This window comes from Zingiber officinale, chromosome 7A, assembly GCF_018446385.1.
Source record: "Zingiber officinale cultivar Zhangliang chromosome 7A, Zo_v1.1, whole genome shotgun sequence".
Taxonomy (NCBI): Eukaryota; Viridiplantae; Streptophyta; class Magnoliopsida; order Zingiberales; family Zingiberaceae; genus Zingiber; species Zingiber officinale.
Genome location: NC_055998.1, coordinates 26,216,474 through 26,237,513, shown reverse-complemented (window position 1 = coordinate 26,237,513; position 21,040 = coordinate 26,216,474). Strand labels below are relative to the sequence as shown.

Genomic DNA, 21,040 nt, shown 5'->3' with positions numbered 1-21,040 from the left:
GCTTGTTAGGGCAGCAGAAAGAGTTGGATTGTTTTTCTTTGCATTGTTTCTTTCGCTTTGCAAGTAAGGTTTCAGTTTCCATTTGTTAGTCAAAGTTTTTCTTTTCTCTTTTGCAGTTTTAATATATTCTGGATTTTTTTATAATACTCTTCCTCTTTTAGTAACGAAAAGCGTGGAGATCGATTAGGAGAGGAAGAGTTAGGTTCCTTTTATTTTTTTTTTAAGTTACTACAAGTGGAAAAAAAAAGTATTGTATATGCGAGTTGTTAACAATGCAAAGAACATTCCTCTGGTGACGAATGGTGTAGCTTTGTTGTTTTAAAGTTTTTCCTCTTCAGTTGCTCTATTTAAGTTTGAAACAGAAAGTTAAGCATCTTGAATGTAGTAACAAAACTTCAACCTTTTTTTTTTACCCCTATCAACCTGTTCTAATTCTAGTGCTTGTTGCTTTGTTTATCTCATCAGAATTGGAAGCTTGATGTTTCATGGTGATATTTGCCCAAGTGAATGACATGAATTCAAAGGTCATATTGTGGGTTTGTCTAGTGGTGATTTTTGTTTTGTCACATTGCTACTCATTCACTGATGAACGGGATGGTATGCTAAGTTTTGTTTTCCTTCTCAAAATTGTCTTGTTTTTTAAAATGACTATAGGCTCTATTTGTCAGTATTTTGCAATCAATTGGTTTATAAGAATCTTTGAATTTTTGAACCGTATGTAATGAAATATTGTTTCAAGAACTAGGAGAAGCTGCTTTTATATAAATGGAGGCGCCAGTGGCGGGCATCTCCGGCATCCGAAAATTTTATTTCGAGAATTTTAGTATAGAAAAAGTGAGGCAGGAAATGCAAGAAAATGGTCTATGGAAGATCCCTGTAAGAAGTTGGATTATTCATCAGAATGATAGGTGTCAAGTGGAATCATAGTAATGTCTGTGTGTATAGAACTGAGAATTGGCCATGCCTTTTAACACCATTGTAGGTGTCAAGTGGCAGCAAATGAACCAAAGAATAAGTAACATTACATCCAAAAGGCCACCAACTTCTTGAACCATAGCTGTACTTTTATTCATTTACCATAAAATAAGCTCTAGTGCATAGTTAGCTCAAGTATGTTTCTTCACAACAGACAGAAGTGAACCTTATTCCTTTTGTTAATCTCATTTACCCATTAGGAAAAGTTACCCATTGAACAATCACAAGGAATACTCTTGCAACATCAAAAGTTAAAACAAAACACCAATCAAAATGGTCAAACCTCTATCTCGAAGTACTTATCTGCCTATATGCAATAGAGAGCTGTACAACTTCTGTAGGCTCCATTCCTGTAAAAGTCGGAGAATTAGTGATACATGAGGCAAATATGGGGGAGAAATTAGTTACTAGTAAAAGAGTGACTAGCAGAAACTAGTAAAGTCATGTTTCTACTTTGACGCATTGTTGGATCTTGTTGAATTCTATATGTTCTCAATGTATCTGTCTCACAGCAGCAAAAATATATAAACTGGTGCAACACACTCAAGTTTGTTCATGTCTTTTCAGAACCCAAAACCCAATTTTGGATTGCTTCATCTGATATATAAGACCAGGAAAAAAAACTCTGGTTCTTACTAGGAATAGAGAATATGCTCAAATCTTAGATGTGTGAAAGAAATGAATTTGGGATTGATAAAGTTTGGCATCAAAGTGATGGAACTAACTTGGCACTTTGTCCTCTTCAGGAACCAAATGCACGAGAGCATGCATGGCTTTTAGTGGCTCTTTCACATCACCACTGAAAGCCACAGCCACTAAGTGACCCATTTAGAAGAGCCAAATGGTGACGGTCCCTTTTTGTCATGGATTGAGACAATGGTAGATGGTAAGCATAGGGCACTCGACATGGCAAAAAGGAGGCATATTTGTGCAATGAACCAACCCTTCGAGCATATTCTGCTGAAGCAAATTAAAAGCTGAAAGCTACATCTAGCTTCCATTCAATGATATACATCATCAATTAGCTTGGAAGAAGATAACTATCAAGAGGTTGATTGAAGTCGCTAACTTGCAGAGAAGTGATGATAGAACTTATTCTTCTAAGCTTCTTGAGGACAAGGTAACCCTCTCTTTAAACTACCTTTTCTAATTTCTTTTCCTGGTTGGTAAGGAAATTTTCATTTATCTATAATAAAAAAAATGAAGTTGCTTAGGGTGGATGATTAGCATAACTCCTAGTATTGGAATGGATACTTTCTTCTACAAATACCCACTGGCTTTTTTAGCTCTGTAATTAAATTTCCCAAGCAGCACAAAAGGATAATTAATGGGCAATATAAAGCATCTATTCAGCTGTGGAGATTATTGTATTAGTGAAAAATAAAATAAAATGTATTAGTTTTCTTTTTTTTTTACGAATTAATTGACAGAGAGCAGTATTTGGAGTTTGCTAATTGTCAATAGTTTGGAAGTTGACAGCCTCAATAATTGCAGACCTCTACAAGATTCCAAGCTTAATAAATCTCCATTTAATCCCTGTCAAATCACACACCGATGCAATAACTTTGCCTGGACCTGAACTGAAGATATTATACAAGATCTGATACCTCTAACTGAGACGTCATCCAACTTGGGTTATGTTTGTTCAAGTGTTACAATTTCAACTTGGGTTCTTCATGGTCTGATGAGCCTACCAAGGGGGAGCTTGAGTACTGCAGTCCAACATGTTATTATGTCAAAACATCACCACCTCTACATGTAAATTTTTATGTTGTGATTTTATTTGCCGATATGAATGAGGTACTTGAAGAGTATATGATTTATCAAATCTGTTATTGTGGTTATAGCAACTACATTTCTCCAAATTTCAGCTATCAACCTGTTTTACGTCTTCTACAGGTATTCTATTCTTCCCTTTTATTTTTGGTGCTTTGCTCACATACTTTGCTTCACAAAAATCCAGAATGTTGGAAAAGGTTGACATGGAAGAATTAGCAAGTGAGAAAGAGGAGTCCAATGAAATTCTACAAGTTGAAGATTGTGATAGGGCTTGGGTTGACAATAATTACTTGCAATCCAACATGGCATGAACCACCATCACAAGTTTTTAGTCTTTTGACTATTGTTCATTAGTTGTAAATGAAGTTTATTTGTTTATTTGTATTGGGATAAATTTTATTTGAATATTAGACATGTTTCTTCTTTTGTGATTGTAATTCTTGTATAAGTAACATTTTGAATGACATTGATATGGGAAATATTCTTTCTTTTGTGATTATGATTCTTTATTATATATTTATATTGAAATATGATATATTGGTATTAAAAGATAATAATTTAAAAGACAACGATTTAAAACCGTTGTTGTTGTCTATCACCCTCAAAGACAACGGTTAAAAACCGTTGTCGTAGCCCCAAAAATGGTTGTAAACTAGCAATGTTAATAAAAATACTCTAAACAACAACGGTTTTAAACCGTTGTCTTTTCATTCAAAGACAACGGTTTAAAATCGTTGCAAAACTGTTGTCTTTTCATTCAAAGACAACGGTTTAAAACCGTTGTCGTAGCCCCCACTTTTAACAACACTGCCAATTACAACGATTTTAAAGGGCCTACGACAACGGTTTTTAACCGTTGTCTTTTAATGTTTTTGTTGTAGTGCCTATAGATCTTTTCACTAAGGCTCTTAAGGTAAGAGCTTTTGATGAGCATGTTGAAAGGTTGGGAATCAGATGTATGGCAGTAGATATGGCAGCTTAGTCTTTTAGTATAAGTGGGAGATTGTTAGAGTGTATACTAAAAGCCTAGCTTTTAGTATAAACATTTATCTAGAAATAAGAATCACATTGGTCAAATGTCTACATTTATGATAAATATAGTTGTTCAATTAATTTATATTGTAGATAAGATGGTGTGTGGTGTCATACACAGAGGATCATATTATCAGCCCCTTATAAATTATAAACAGTAGCTCACGACCAAGATGGAAAAAAACAAACCATTGGAAGGTCGTAGTGTAATTAGGTATTAGTTTATCTTAACTATATAATTACACTAGTACACTTAGAGTGTATTGAGTAGGACCATTAGAGGTCGTTTCTTTTTATACTGACTTTATAAAGGAACAAAGACCTCAGTTATTATGGAAGTGTATGCTCTTAATCCTAATATAATAACAAGCACATATATTTGATATTTATTTCTTTAATTTATCAATAGGTGAGATTTAGTTCGATAAATCAATAAGTCTGATAAGTTGGAAAATGATATCACTTATAGTGTGTGTTGTTGATTATAGAAGTAATTGTGTCCTAGTAATCTAGGTTGATAATGTCCCCAAGAGGAGCTCATAAGGATTGTCATGTTAAACCCTGTAGGTGGACTTAGTCCGACATGACGATAAGGTTGAGTGGTACTACTCTTAGACTAAGATATTAATTAAGTAAATTGTCAGTAACTCATTTAATTAATGGACATTAGACATCTTAAACACAGGGAGACTAACACACTCATAATAAAAAGGAGCCCAAAATGTAATTTGGGATTGGTGCGGTAGTTCAATAATAGTTCTTTAGTGGAATGAATTATTATTGATGGAATTAAGTTGTGTGTTCGGGGCGAACACGGGAAACTTAATTTCATTAGGAGACCAAAACCAATTCCTCCTCTCGGTCCCTATCGTAGCCTCTTGTATATAGAGATTTATACTCACCACATACCCACCTTCTTACCCAACCTATAGGGGTCGGCCAAGACATGCTTGAAGCTCAAGCTTAGGGTCGGCCAAGCCTAAAGGTTGAGCCTTAAGGTGGCTGGCCAATTGCTTGGAGCCCAAGCTTAAGTGGTCGGCCACATCATATTAAAAAGGGATTTTTATTAAAATTATTTCTTATGTGGATATCATGGTTTTAAAAGAGAGTTTGAAATTTAAATCTTCCCTTTTATACCTTTCTACAAAAGATTAAGAAAAGATTTGAAATCTTTCCTTATTTGTAGATTGAAAGGTAGATTTTAATTTTGAAAAAACTTTCCTTTTTTAACCATGTTCATGATTTAAAAGAGAGTTTAAAAATTAAATATCTCTTTTATAAGTTTCTACAAAAGATTAAGAAAAGATTTGATATTTTTCCTTATTTGTACATTGAAAGGAGATTTTAATTTTTAGAGATAACTTTTCTTTTTGAAAATTATCCACATGTTTAAAAGAATGATTTTAATTTATAAAATTTCCTTTTTATAATCCACCATAAATGGAAAAATTATTAGAGAAATTTTTATAAATTTTCGGAAGCAAATAAGGAAGTTTTAATTTGTGTTTAAAATTTTATTTACTTGGAGATTTGCTTGTGGCCGGCCATTGTAATTAAAAAAAGGAATTTAATTTTAATTAATTAAAATTTTATTTTTCATGGCAAAAGAATTAAGCAAGTTTTTATTTAAATTTCCTTATTTGCCAAGACCAAGGATTATAAAAGAAGGGGTAGAGGTGCCTTCATGGCTAACGACTCTATTATTTTTCTCCTCTCTTTTTCTCCTTGGGTGTGGCCGGCCCCTCCTTTTTCCCTCTTCTCCATCTTGTGGCCGAACCTCATCTCATCCTTGGAGTCCTTGTGGTGGCCGGATCTTGCTTGGAGAAGAAGGAGAGAAAAGGAGGTGATATTTCTAGCATCCCTTGGAGCTTGGTGGTGGCCGAACCTCTTCATCTTTGGAGGAGCTTTTGGTGGCCGAAACCTAGAAGGAAGAAGAAGGTGCTTGGTGGTTCTCATCTCGGAAGATCGTTGCCCACACAACGTCCAAGGTTAGAAGAGGAATACGGTAGAAGATTAAGAAGTTATTTTTGCTTACAAAGAAAGGTATAACTAGTAATTGTTTTCCGCATCATACTAGTTTTCTTTGTATAGTTATTTTTGGAAATACCAAACACAAGAGACATATGATTCTAGAGTTTTCGGATTTGTTTCGAGGTTGTGTTTCTTTTCTTTTATTTTTCGAATTTGTGATTCGATTGTTCTTTTTGGTTAACCTAGAGTTATTTAAGGAAATTAAATATTAGTTTTCCTTAAAAGGATTTGTCTAGGCGGTGGTGGTTACTCCCATATCCAAGAAGGTCATGTGTCTCGCCATGCAGTCCCGGAAGCCAATTTTGGAAATTAATATTTAATGGAATTAATAACATAGGTGGATTTGAATCAATAGTGCTAAGTTCCGCTTGCGATTCAAATCTAAACCATTAAGAATAGATAAGTTAAATTTAGAATCAATGATGTTAAGTTCCGTCTGTGATTCCTAATTTAACTTCTAAAGAACACAATAGGTTAATTAATGAAAGGTTCGGCACTTGCACAAAAAATTTTTGTACAGTGGAACCGACACGTTTTCCTAGGACTAACCAACAGAAAGTGTTGTCAAGAAGACTTGTTGATGCTATTAGTATATTGATGCAACAAGGCCACATTTTCGAACCGACACAAATGATCTTTTGGGTCAGCTACTCTCATGTATTCATCAAACTATGTGTTGGTGTGGTTAGCACTAACGGTCTAACCCAGGTTTTGGACAAAATAGGTTAAGTTAATTTTGTTGTTGATCTAACACTCTGATCGAGTGTGCAGGAGAAGTCCAGATAGGTCAACGGATTGACCTGATGTCTGGCACGAAGCCCAGCTAGGTCAACGGGCCAACCGGATAGTTGGCACGGAGTCCAAACGGGTCGACGGGCTGACCGGACGTTTGACATGAAGTCCAGCTACATTGACGGGCTGACCGGATAGCTGGCGCGAAGTCTAGAAGGGTCGAAGGGTTGACCGGATGTCTGGCAGGTAAGTAAAGGTAAGTCACTGGAAGAGAGTGACTGTGAGGACGCATTCCCGGGAAGGGAACTTAGGCGTCGATCCAACTTAGAGCCATTTCGGAAATCTAAGTTGAGATCGTGACTAGATTCCGGTCTCGGAAAGACGGAATCTAAGTCATACTCATTTCTGTTAAACAATGAATTGTGCTAATAATCTGTTTTGCAGGGTATAATTGCCTCGGACTAACGTGTTTCTTGCAGGAAGGAGTCTGCTGGAAAACTTGGGTCTGGGCGCCCGTGAGGTACCCGGGCGCCCGGAGGCAAAGTTTTATCCCCTTCGCATCAACGCCACATGGAGCCTCCTGATTGGGTCAGCTACATCACACCGAGGTGCCCTGAAGGTTCCAGGCGCCCCCGAACCTCCTATATAAGGAGGGTCAAGGCTGAAGCTCCAATACAACTTAGAATTCGCTCTCCTGTGCTCCTGCGACGCTACGAAGCTCTCCGACGACGCGCTTTTCTTTTCAATTCTTACTTTTTGTCGGTATTCTCTTTTTTAATAATTCCTGTACTCTATTCTTGTAATCACTTTCCGAATTATTAGTGAATTGCCCATCGAAAGCACCCTTGTGTGCGGGCCTTGGAGTAGGAGTCGTCAAAGGCTCCGAACCAAGTAAATCGACTGTGTTAGCATTGTTTTTTACTTTTCCGCTACTTAACTCACTTCGAAATTTTTGTTATTGATATTCACCCCCCCCCCCCTCTATCGACTTTCACGATCCAAGAAGTGGTATCAGAGCAAGTACCGCTCTGACTTGGTGCAACCACCAGTCAGACAAGGGGGTGACATTTCTTTCCATTTTTTTTTCTCTTCCGAATTTTTAATTTTTTCGCATAATTCCAAACTAGTATTATTACCTTTTTAGAAATTTTTTTCGTTGTAATTAAATCTAAATTGGCGTAACACCAATTTGGTTCTTTTTATTCTTAATTCTTCCCGCACTACTAATCTAAGACCAAGTCTTGGGATTGTGTTTGTTGCTGCTTTATTGTGTGCAGGGTCATCATGTCTCAGATCGAAGGTTTCAGTACAGTGTGTCCTCTCCTATTCAACGGGGATGACTTTCCGTACTGGAAGAAAAGGATGGAGGTTTACTTGAAGACGGATTTCGACCCGTGGCTCAGCGTCACGAAAGCCTACAAAACACCCGTTGACAACTTCAAAATTCCGTTAGATCCGGAACAGTGGACTTCGGACTTGAAGAAGAAAGCGTCGACAGAAAACAAGGCAATCAACACATTACAATGCGGATTGACAAGGGAAGAGTTGAACCGGGTAGGACCGCACCAGAACGCTAAAGAGCTATGAGGCAAGTTGATCGAGTTGCACGAAGGGACCAGTGACGCAAAGGTAACGAAACGAGATTTACTTTTAAATAGAATATTTAATATAAAAATACAGGAAGGAGAAACGGCGAATTAGCTTCACGCGAAGATCAAGGACATCCTCAACGTGCTCCACGCTATAGGCCACCAAATGGATAACAGAGACTTGATAAGGTACGCGTTAAACGCATTCCCATGCAATAGTTTGTGGGCATCCATCGTGGATGCCTACAAAATTTCTAAAAACTTATCTAACCTAAAATTAGATGAACTTTTTTGTGAATTAGAACTACACGAACAAACTAATGCTAGATTCGAGAAAGGTATAGCTTTGTTTGTAGGTTCCTCCAAGAAAAAGAAGAACAAGCCTGAACCTGAAGAAGATTCTGACCAGAACTCCGAAGATGAAGAACACCTGGTGAACCTGGTAAGGAAGATGTTCACCAGGAAGAAAAGGAGCTTTAGCAAGAACGATCTTCAGAAGATCAACACTCCAACCGAATCGAGGAATGTGATGTGCTTCAAATGCAACAAAAAGGGGCACTACAAGAATGAGTGTCCGAGAGCGAAGAACGACAAAACGAAGCCGACCAAAAAGAAGGCCCTCAAAGCGACATGGGACTGTTAGGACCAAAAGTAGCTAGAGGGGGGGGTGAATAGCTCGTCGCGTTCGCTCGGTGCTCGGCGTTGCTTGTTCCTTCAAAGATGTGCAGCGGAAAATACAGAAACAAATACAACAACGCTAACACGGTTGGTTTACTTGGTATCCACCTCACAAGAGGTGACTAATCCAAGGATCCACACCACGCACGCACCCTCCACTATGAAAACACTCCTTTTCGGTAACTACCGAGGGCGGAGAAACCCTACAAGACTCAATACAAGAAGAGAGGGAAAGGATACAAGAAATACAAGCTTACAAGCTTACAATGAGTACAAAAACCCTAACCCTAGCTTCTCTTCTTGGCTTTGATCCGCCTCTTGACTTGGAGAGCTTCCAAGATCCTTCAAGAACTGGCGATCCGAGCTTTGTGGAGGAGTTGGCGAGAGCTCTGGAGTGAATCGGAGAAGCTTGCCGCAGCCATCTGCGGCCTATATAGACGCCAACGGTCGGATCCCGATCGATTCGAATGTTCCCAATCGATCGGGAGGCTTTGGATCGATCCACGGATCGATCCGGAGCGCCTCTGTGCTCTGGAACGATCCACGGATCGATTCGCGCGAAGCAGCCGCGTCCCAATCGATCCAGCGATCGATTGGGACCTCTGGATCGATCCACGGATCGATCCAGAGGCTCTCTGTTCGCTGGGACAGGTCTGGATCGATCCACTGATCGATCCAGAACTTGATTTTGTCCAAAACCAAGTCCCAAACCTCCCAAACCAACATCCGGTCAACCTTGACTGTTGGTATGTCATGCCTAGCATCTAGTCACTCCATTGACTGCTAGGACTCCCTTACCAAGTGTCCGTCAATCCCTTTGACCCACTTGGACTTTTCTCTGTGCAAGTATCCGGTCAATCCTTCGACCTACTTGGACTTTTCTTTCATGCCAAGTATCCATCAATCCTTTGACCTACTTGGACTTCCCAAACACCGGATGTCCGATCATCCTTGATTCCTGGATTTTCCTGCCTAGCTTCACTCACGGGACTTTCACCTAGCTTCACTCACTAGGGTTTTCCATCCGCCTAGCTTCACTCACTCGGACTTTCACCGGCTTCACTCACCAGATTTCCATCCGCCTAGCTTCACTCACTAGGACTTTCACCGGCTTCACTCACCAGGATTTTCCATCCGCCAGCTTCACTCACTAGGACTTTCACCGGCTTCACTCACCGATTTCCATCCGCCTAGCTTCACTCACTAGGACTTCCTTCATCTGGTTTCACTCACCAGGGCTTCCCTGGCTTCACTCACCGGGACTTTTCACCTGCTTTCACTCAGGACTTTCATTTTCCTAACATCCAGTTGGACTTTAGTATCATTCCAACAACCTTGACCTACTTGACTCTTCTTCAATCAATATCTTATTGTCAAACATCTAAACCCAAACCAAGACTCAGCTTGGTTCCAGGTCAACCTTGACCGAGGGATATTGCACCAACAATCTCCCCTTTTGATATTTGACAATACCACAATAACACTTACAATCCCATATGTAAGTTAGGCTAATCTCATAGCCTCCTTCTTCATGCCACTAGGTAATGAAAGCATAAATTAAGCTCTTCATTCTCCCCCTAAGAGGGCAAACTCCCTCTAGGTAATGAAAGCCTAACTTACTCCCTTTCATGAGTCCTTTCATTCTCCCCCTATGACCTTCCCATAGGTAATGAAGGACTAAGCTTAACCATACATTCTCCCCCTATTGGCACACATCAACCCATCGTTGGACACACATCAACCTATGCTCCAATTCTGGGCACACTTCAACAAATCCATTTGTTGAAGACTCTCCCAAGAGTTGCTCATCGTTGTTCACAACATCACTCGTTGTGATCAACACGATAATGAAGGTCCCATACCCTTCATTTATCCTTAACTTCTCCCTCAATGTAGACAACTACCCAACCTTGAGCATTATCTACCACATGAGTGTCCACTTGAAATAATGAGGATATCCACTCCCCATTTCTCCCCATTTCAAGTTTAAATGCTCAACCTTGAGCAAGTTCACAACAGAAGGTTAACCACCTTCCAAGGTTCATGAAAAATAACTTTCATGTCTTTAAAGAGTCCCTCCCCCTAAAGACATGGTGGTAACTTCTGTCATTGCACCAACAATGACTTGGAATCCCTAAAACATTAGGAAACCCAAATTTGGAAGTTTTGAGGTTCAAATATTCAAAATTTGAAACAACCTCAACCTAAACTTCTACTTAGTCTTCGTTAACCAATCCATCCTTGTTTTCAACATGAAAACACCCTTTGTATGTATACAAATGTATTTAAGGGGTTTGAAATGGTTACCTAGACTCAAAGAGGTTCAAAGATGCTGAAATCAGGCCTTCCCAGCCAAAATCAGCAACTTGGATCGATTGGAGTTGGGTTCCAATCGATTGAACCTTTCTGAATCGATCCACGGATCGATTCAGACTCCCTGGATCGATCGGCTGATCGATCCAGCGAGCTTCTGCTCGATGGAATTGCCGTTTGAATCGATCCATGGATCGATTCAGAACTCCAATCGATCCATGGATCGATCGGAGCTCGATAGTTGCTGAAATTCCATTTCAGTCAACTGAAACCCTAGAAAATTCTACAAAAATCCAAAAATTATGAAATTTCGTGTAGACATTATTTAGGCATACTTAATCATGGAAAATAGCTTTCTATGAAAATACATCATATTTTCAAAGATTGACACAAACTTGAAAACTTGCAAAACTTTAGTATTTTTCTTCAAGTTTGGTGTCTAACTATTCAATGGTGATTACTATCAAAAGATAGCCTTCACCAAGGTTTTCCAAAACATTTTAAAACATTTTAAAACCAATATCCCATCATGTTCCTTGGGCATAATGCACATGACTTGTACATTAGCTTTCCCAATGATGGGAAAACACATAACTATGTGTTTTGATGAATTTAAAACTCAAAGGAATGCACTAAATCAACATCTTGAGCTTTGTTCATTATCCTAACATCTCACTTGTATATAATATGCACTAAAACACATACAAGTCACCTTAGTGGTCTTTGTGAGATGTAAAATTTGGTTTTGCCCTATTCTAGGGATCATGCATATCTATCTAGGCATTTTAGAAATGTTAGACATCCACCTAGGATGTCACTTGTCAATAAGTGTCGTTAAATGCCATTCGTCCTTAATTACAAGGAATTAAACTTAATGCATGATTATGTTATGGCATACATCAACAGAAAATAATTTTCAAAAGAAAATATCCTATTACTACATGATGTATGAATGTCATGACATGGTATTTTTGGATTTTCCATAATAAAACATGAATGCAAAAACTAGACATGATGTCATGGCATATGATGGGCAAATAATCATGGCAAGATTTAGCATAAATAAAATATACCTAGATTAACTATCTAAGTATCCTTAAAGTCTTAGCTAAACTTACAACTTAAACCTAGATTGCCCTAAAGTGCTACAAGAGAATGCCAAAGCCTAAATTTGGCATTTCTAATTTCCTTGATTTAATGTATGCCAATTGAAAATAAACATGTCCTCAAATGTTGGCATATTCCATTTTTCCTCAAGAGTAGCACTTTTAAATTTAAGGCCCGGATTGCCTTAAATTGCCTAAGAACATACCAAAATCCCAACTTGATAGTTCTTATGAATTTCCCAATATGTGCCATTTAAGATTAAAATCAATTCTTCCACCATTAGGCACATTTTACTCTTTCAAGGAGTAATCAATAGGTCCATTTCATTTTCAAAGGTTAACTAAAACCTTGAAAATGCTCCTTGAGTGTCAATTTCCTCAAAGTTGGGTTAACTACCCTTCTAATCGGAGTTGACACTCTCTAACCCATCTATGGGGTAGAGAAGATGCTCCTAGGAACCCAACACCTATTGGTGCTCCTTGGATGCTCTAGGTACTCACTAGGGATAACTTCCCTAGATACCTTCCTAGTGACCTTGTTGGGCTTCTTAGAGGCCTTGGTCACATTTTCTAGGTCAACTCTAGGGATAGCCTCCCTTGTAACCTTGTTCGTGACTTTCTTAGACTTCTTAGAAGTCTTAGTCACTTTGGTTGCAAAGATACTTCTAGGGATATCTTCCCTTGTATCCTTGGCTTGACCACTAGACCTAGGGTTTGTTCCATAACTATATGGAACTCTATGGTAAGAGGGCACATCCTTCTTAGCCTTTGGTTTGTATCCCAAACTTCTATGGCCATTGGATGGCTTTTGTACCCCTAAACCTAGGTTATGCTCATTTTGCCCTAATAGGATATTTTCCATCCTTTTTAGGGTCTTTTCCATTTTATCAAGCCTTGATCTCAAGACTTGATTTTCTATCACTAAGTCCTTAGTTTTTGGTTTTTCATTTGATCCATGAGCATTTTTGTTTCTAGGCTTGTATCTTACATCCTTAGAGTTTTTGCCTAGGTTTTTACCTACATTCCTAGCCTTAGGGATAGTAGTTTTGGCATGTAGGGTCACATGCTTTTCCTTAAAGCCCTCATGCTTCCTATTCTTATGGTAAATCGCATTAAAATGATAAAAATTTGACCTAGCATGCTTTTTACCATTTTGCAAGGGAATAGACTCAACGAAAGTTACCTTCCTTTTTACCTTGGAGGCTCCCCCTTGACTAGTGCCTCCTTGAGCCTCGACCATCTTCTTCCCCTTGGGGCATTGACTTCGGTAATGCCCCTTTTGTTGACACAAGAAGCACACAATGTGCTCCTTGCTCTTCTTTGTCCCGGGGGTGGTCTCCTTGAGCTTCTCCTTGCCCTTTTGTGCCACTTGGCCCTTCTTCTTGGCCAATTTAGGGCATTTGCTCTTGTAGTGCCCACTTTCCCTACACTCAAAACATATTATATGATTTTTATTTTTAATTGAAACATTTATACCTTCTTGTATAGGGATGGCACTTGCTCCTCCATTTGATATTTCTTGAATTTCGGAGGTGGCACAATCTTCTTCTTCTTCACTTGACCCGGATGTAGAAGCTTCTCCTTCTTCTTGATCCGGCGTCACCACGAATTGCTCCCCCTCAATCCTAGAGGTGGAGGCTTCATCATTTTGAATGTGAAACAAGGAGTATGCTCCCTCCTTGTTCCCTTCGGTGCATTCCCTTGATGATGAAGCTTCTTGGATTTCCTCTTCTTGGTCTTGATCCAATGAGTCGCCCTCTTTGGATTCTCCTTGATTTGATACAGTGGAGGGGATCTCATGAATTCTTGCCAATTTGCTCCAGAGCTCCTTGGCATCTTCAAACTCTCCAATTTGTTCCAAGATGTTGCTTGGCAATAAATTGACCAAAAGCTTGGTCACTTTGTCATTGGTCTCACATCTTTGGATTTGGTCTTTGCTCCACTTGCTCCTTTTGAGTACTTTGCCCTTGGAATTTGTGGGAGCTTCAAAACCTTCCATGAGAGCAAACCATTGCTCTATCTCCATCATGAGAAAATTTTCGATTTTTGATTTCCAAGAATCGAAGCTTGTAGATGAATATGGTGGAGCCACCCTTGTGTCAAATCCAAGTCCATCTTGGAATTGCATCTTGAAGTTGAGCTTGATAAAGTCTTGAACTTGAAGAATTTGCTTCAACTTCTTCACCCTCTAGCTTTTCTTGTTATGCTTGACCCTTCCGGCGATGATTCTGGTGAAGAGCAACCTTGCTCTGATACCACTTGTTAGGACCAAAAGTAGCTAGAGGGGGGGGTGAATAGCTCGTCGCGTTCGCTCGGTGCTCGGCGTTGCTTGTTCCTTCAAAGATGTGCAGCGGAAAATACAGAAACAAATACAACAACGCTAACACGGTTGGTTTACTTGGTATCCACCTCACAAGAGGTGACTAATCCAAGGATCCACACCAACACACACACCCTCCACTAAATAAAACTCTCCTTTATGGTAACTACCAAGGGCGGAGAAACCCTACAAGACTCAATACAAGAAGAGAGGGAAAGGATACAAGAAATACAAGCTTACAAGCTTACAATGAGTACAAAAACCCTAACCCTAGCTTCTCTTCTTGGCTTTGATCCGCCTCTTGACTTGGAGAGCTTCCAAGATCCTTCAAGAACTGGCGATCTGAGCTTTGTGAGCGCTGTGGAGGAGTTGGCGAGAGCTCTGGAGTGAATCAGTGAGAAGCTTGCCGCAGCCATCGAACGCCTGCAGCTATAAACGACGCCAACGGTCGGATCCCGATCGATTCGAATGTTCCCAATCGATCGGGGAGGCTTTGGATCGATCCACGGATCGATCCAGAGCGCCTCTGTGCTCTGGAAACGCGCCTGGATCGATCCACGGATCGATCCAGCGCTTATCGTGCGAAGCAGCCGCGTCCCAATCGATCCACTGATCGATTGGGACCTCTGGATCGATCCACGGATCGGGACCTCTGGATCGATCCACGGATCGATCCAGAAGCTCTCTGTTCGCTGGGACAGGTCTGGATCGATCCACTGATCGATCCAGCACTTGATTTTTGTCCAAAACCAAGTCCCAAACCTCCCAAACCAACATCCGGTCAACCTTGACCTGTTGGTATGTCATGCCTAGCATCTAGTCACTCCCTTGACCTGCTAGGACTCCCTTACCAAGTGTCCGGTCAATCCCTTTGACCCACTTGGACTTTTCTCTGTGCCAAGTATCCGGTCAATCCCTTTGACCTACTTGGACTTTTCTTTCATGCCAAGTATCCAGTCAATCCTTTGACCTACTTGGACTTCCCAGCACCAGATGTCCGATCATCCTTGATTCATGGGATTTCCCCTAGCTTCACTCACCAGGACTTTCACCTAGCTTCACTCACTAGGGTTTTCCATCTGCCTAGCTTCACTCACTAGGACTTTCACCTGGCTTCACTCACCAGGATTTCCATCTGCCTAGCTTCACTCACTAGGACTTTCACCTGGCTTCACTCACCAGGATTTTCCATCTGCCTAGCTTCACTCACTAGGACTTTCACCTGGCTTCACTCACCAGGATTTCCATCTGCCTAGCTTCACTCACTAGGACTTCCTTCTGCCTGGCTTCACTCACCAGGACTTCCTTCTGCCTGGCTTCACTCACCAGGACTTTTCTTCTGCCTGGCTTCACTCACCAGGACTTTCATTTTGCCTAACATCCCAATTAGGACTTCCCAGTCAAGTATCCAGTCAACCTTGACCTACTTGACTCTTCTTCAATCAATATCTTATTGTCAAACATCTAAACCCAAACCAAGACTCAGCTTGGTTACCCAGGTCAACCTTGACCTGAGGGATATTGCACCAACAGGGACGACATCTCCTCGGATGAATCGGAGGCCGAAGATCAGAAGAACCAGAGTTACCTCACTCTGATGGCCCGCGAAGCAGAGTCGGAGGACGAATCGGAAGACGTGTCTGAACCCGAATTGAGCCACGAGTCCATACTCGTTTCCAAAGGTTCCGAAGATGTATACTTTAATTTGAACAAAAAGTTTTTTAAAATTATTTCATGTTTAAATAATAAATTAATGAAAATTGAAAAAGAAAATAAATTGCTCCTTGAGGAAAATCAAAACCTCAAGGAACAAATCACAAATAACAAACCAACTCAAGATCTAACACTTGAGGAGGAGAATTCATCATTAAAATTAGAAATTAACAATTTAAAAGGTATGTTAGAAAAATTTACTACAAAATCAAAAAATTTAGACTTAATCTTAAATAATCAAAAGCAAGTTACAACAAAACCGAACATGGCTATAAGTCAAGTTCAAATAAAACATTTAATTCATTAATAACCCAACACAAACCAACAAGAAAAGTTTTGGGTTCCGAAAGCATGCTTAACCACACAAGTAGGACTTAACCAATATTACATACCTAAAAATAAAATATATTACGTAAAGTCAAATAAACCAATTTAAAAACCAGAATACAAACCTAGACAAAAAAACTCAAAATCTAAATATTCTAAAACTCACCAAAACTTATACTATCAACAAGTAAATTATAACTATAAAAGAAATAGACATAAACCTAGAACGAAAAATTAAATTAAAGATCAATAATTCAGGGGGAGACTCCAGAATAGCTGGCACCTCCAAAACTAACGTACCCGAAAGGGTAACCCAAACTAATCTACCCGGCAGGGTACTTAGGACCAATTAGGAAGGGGGCTCAAGTTTAACTTGAAAAATGGTACTGGTGAAGTTTTGGATGATAGTACGTTAGGGAAACTTAGTCTATGCATGTCTAGGAAGATATGACTTCGACCTGGTGCATTTGACTAAGTGGAACTGACCGAAATTACCCTTTATGGATCTTAACCAGTTAGACCAAGGTTTCGTACTAAGTCCAGTGGATAGGACTATTTGGAAAACCTCGAAGGCATGGTTACTCTAATGATGTCCAAGTGACTCACCATATCCCAGAAGTTTATCCAGAGAATACCTATTGGTTGAACCAAAGCTAAACCTGAATCTAACACAAGTTAAAAACAAAACCCCATAAAATTATAGGATTCCCTGATTGAAAACGTAGATCAAGTGAGATGACTAAGGACTCAATTAAATTAAATTAAATTAAATTAAATTGAGTCAAAGAAAAATTAAAGAAAACTAATTTTACTTTTAAACTTAAATTTATTTTTAAAATTTAAACTTATTTTTTTAATCTTTCTTTAAAATTAAAAATTTATTAAAACTTAATTTTTTAACTTAAAATTTTATTTTAAAATTAACCTTAATTTTTTTTTACTTAAAAATTTATTTTAAAATTAAACTTAATTTTTTTTAACTTAAAAATTTATTTTAAAAATTAAACTTAAACTTTTTTAACTTAAACTTTTTTAACTTAAAAATTTATTTAAAAATTAAACTTAATTTTTTTTAACTTAAAATTTTATTTTAAAATTAAAACTTAAACTTTTTTAACTTAAAAATTTATTTTAAAATTAAACTTAATTTTTTTTAACTTAAAAATTTATTAAGCTTAAACTTTTTTAACTTAAAATTTTATTTAAAAATTAAACTTAATTTTTTTAACGTAAAAATTTTTAAAATTAAACTTAAACTTTTTTAACATAAAATTTATTTTTTTTAACTTAAAAATTTATTTTTAAACTTAAACTCTTCTAACTTAAAAATTTATTTTAAATTTTTTTTAACTTAAAAATTTATTTTAAATTAAACTTATTTTTTTAACTTAGAAATTTTAAAATTAAACTTAAAAATTTTAACTTAAAAAATTATCTTAAAATTAAACTTTAATTCTGTTTGTTTGAAAATTAACTCAAATTTTCACATAAAGTGACCAATCTTGAAAATAATCTTAAAAGAATAAAATTAGACTAACTTTAACTCCTACCTATTGTAGGAAATCAGGTGGATTTTGGACAGTGGTTGTTCCAAGTATGTGACTGGAGATCACATCAAGTTCACCCAACTTACTTACAAGAGTCTAGGAGCAGTTGCCTTTGGAAACAATGGCAAACTCAAGGTAATTAGTATAGGTAATATTGAATTAAAAATAGATTTTATTATTACAAATGTTTTACTTGTTGAAAACTTTAAATATAATCTCTTAAGTATAAGCCAATTGTGTGACACTAGGTATAAGGTTAAATTCTTATCTACAGAATGTTTAATCAAACATCTAGATAATCCTACTATAAGTCTAAAAGGCTTTAGAAAAGATAATATCTATGCAATTAACTTAACCACTTCTTTAGTTAAGTGTTATTTAACACAAAAAGAAGAAACTTTGTTATGGCATAGAAGGATGTCACACATAAATTTTAGAAATATAAGCAAATTAAATGGACTAGTTAGAGGCTTACCAAAGTTACCTAACTTAGACTCAACCATATGTAATGTTTGTCAACAAGGTAAACAGACAAAATCTACTCACAAACCAACTCAATATTAGAACTTCTACACCTAGATCTATTTCACTCCCATGGAGTCAAATCAATAAATGGAAGTTTATATTGTCTAGTCATAATAGATGACTACTCAAGGTTCACTTGGGTCAAATTCTTAAAAAATAAAGATGAAACTTTTGAAATATTTACAAACTTTTGCAAACAAGTTGAAAATGAGAAGAACTTGACTACGATGAAACTTATGCCCCAGTGGCTAGACTAGAGTCCATTAGAATGTTACTTAATTATGCAGCCCACAAAGGGTTTAGACTATACCAAATGGACGTTAAGTCCGCTTTCCTAAATGGACTGATAAAAGAAAAAGTCTATGTAGGACAACCACATGACTTTGAAAATCTAGAACACCCTGATTATGTCTTTAGATTAAAGAATGCTTTATATGGACTTAAGCAAGCCCCTAGAGCATGGTATGAAAGACTCACTTCGTACCTAATTTCTAAAGGATTCAACCAAGGTCAAATTGACCCAACCCTTTTCGTTAAGTTAATACAAAAGGATATTTTCATAGCCCAAATCTATGTAAATGATATCATCTTTGGGTCAACAAATTCGGAATTTTTAGATGAATTCACAAGTCTAATGGAACAAGAATTTGAAATGAGTTTAGTAGGAAAACTAACTTATTTCTTAGGATTACAAATCAAACAAACAAATGAAGGAAACTATATTTATCAACAAAAATACACTAAAGAATTACTTAAAAAATTCGGAATAGAAAATACTAAAGAAATAAAAACGCCTATGGCGGTGAATACAATCCTAGATAATGACTCAAATGAAAAACCTGTTGACCTAAAATATTATAGAAGTGTCATAGGTAGCCTATTGTATTTAACTGCAAGCCGACCCGATATTTTATTTGTTAGTATGTATGCTAGATACTAAATCTGCGCTAAGGAATCACATTTGACTCGGGTTAAAAGAATCTTTAGATACCTTAAAGAAACAACAAATGTAGGTATTTGGTACCCCTAGAACTAATAATTTTGAATTAATAGGGTATTCTGACTCAGATTATGCTGGGTGCAAATTAGACCGCAAAAGCACAAGTGGTGGTTGTCAACTTCTAGGTCCATCACTTGTTAGCTGGTTTAGTAGAAAGCAACACTGTGTTGCGCTATCTACAACTGAGTCAGAATATATAGCCATAGGAGAATGCGTTGCACAATTATTATGGATGATGCACACTTTAAAAGATTTTAACTTAAACCTTACAAATGTAAAAGTATTAATTGACAATATTAGTTCAATTAATTTAACATATAAATCTAATGCATCATTCCAAAACTAAACACATTGAAATTAGACATCACTTTATAAGGGATCATGTCACTAAAGGAGACATTGAACTCAAATACATTGAGTCAAAGTCTAATTTAGCTGACATATTCACTAAACCCCTCCTTGAAAGCAAATTTAGCAATCTACGTAGAAAATTAGGGATGTGCCTAATATATTAGGAATTTTAAAATTGTCCTAAAAAATAAGCATTTTCAAATTCTAAGGTAAAATGATTTTATGATTTCAAAACCTCCCATTTTTTTAGAATTTCTAAAAGGTTTTAGCCTTAGACTAGAATAATTCCTTAGAAATCATGTTCCCCTAGGACTAGTATTTGAGCATCTCACCAACACCCTAGGATTTCCTTGTTTGTGATTGCCAAACATGGAAAGGGGTGAGATGCATAGGCAGATTGCCTGGACTTAAGATACTTATTTCAGTGCATCGACATAAGTTTGGGCGTTTAATACCAAACAGATATTAATCAAATTAAGTCATTCAGTGTAGTCAAACACTAACTGATACTTAAACTTAACTTGACTAACCAAGTGAAAGTTGCTATCCTCTGAATAGTCAGTAAGTAACTAACTGGTTAGACAGAGTTTGTTTATCAGGTTCAGGGGAAGAAATCATTTTTTAAAATTTTCTTAAAAATATTTTGAAACTAACTTTTACAAAACTTAGCTCGTTTTTTTTAATCTTAAATAAAAGTCTTTTTGATTTTAAAAAATTAAACTTGAAAATTAGATCTACCTTAGTTTAAATTTAATTTAAATTTAAACCTCAGTTTAAATTTACAAACTAAGTTTTCCCACAAAATAGTTCTCCTTAAAACTAGATTCGTGTCAACCTACAAAATTATTTTGAAAATTGATCTTTATAAAACTCATATTTTAAAAGTTTTGAAAATTTGGTTAACTTTTTATCTTATATATATTATAAAAAGTTACTAAATTATCCCTTTTTTTCAAATCTAGCTATTTTGAAAAGCTTGCTAAAAGTTATTCTTTCAAAGCTATTTTTTCTAACTTAACATT

General features: G+C 37.2%; 1 long non-coding RNA gene across 1 annotated transcript; it reads left to right on the top strand.

Moving 5' to 3' along the window:
• Positions 1 to 1,876: 1,876 nt before the first annotated feature.
• On the top strand, positions 1,877 to 2,963 carry LOC122000012. The gene is made up of 2 exons (XR_006116888.1): positions 1,877 to 2,095; positions 2,470 to 2,963. It is a non-coding gene; the product is annotated as an uncharacterized LOC122000012 (long non-coding RNA).
• Positions 2,964 to 21,040: the final 18,077 nt, after the last annotated feature.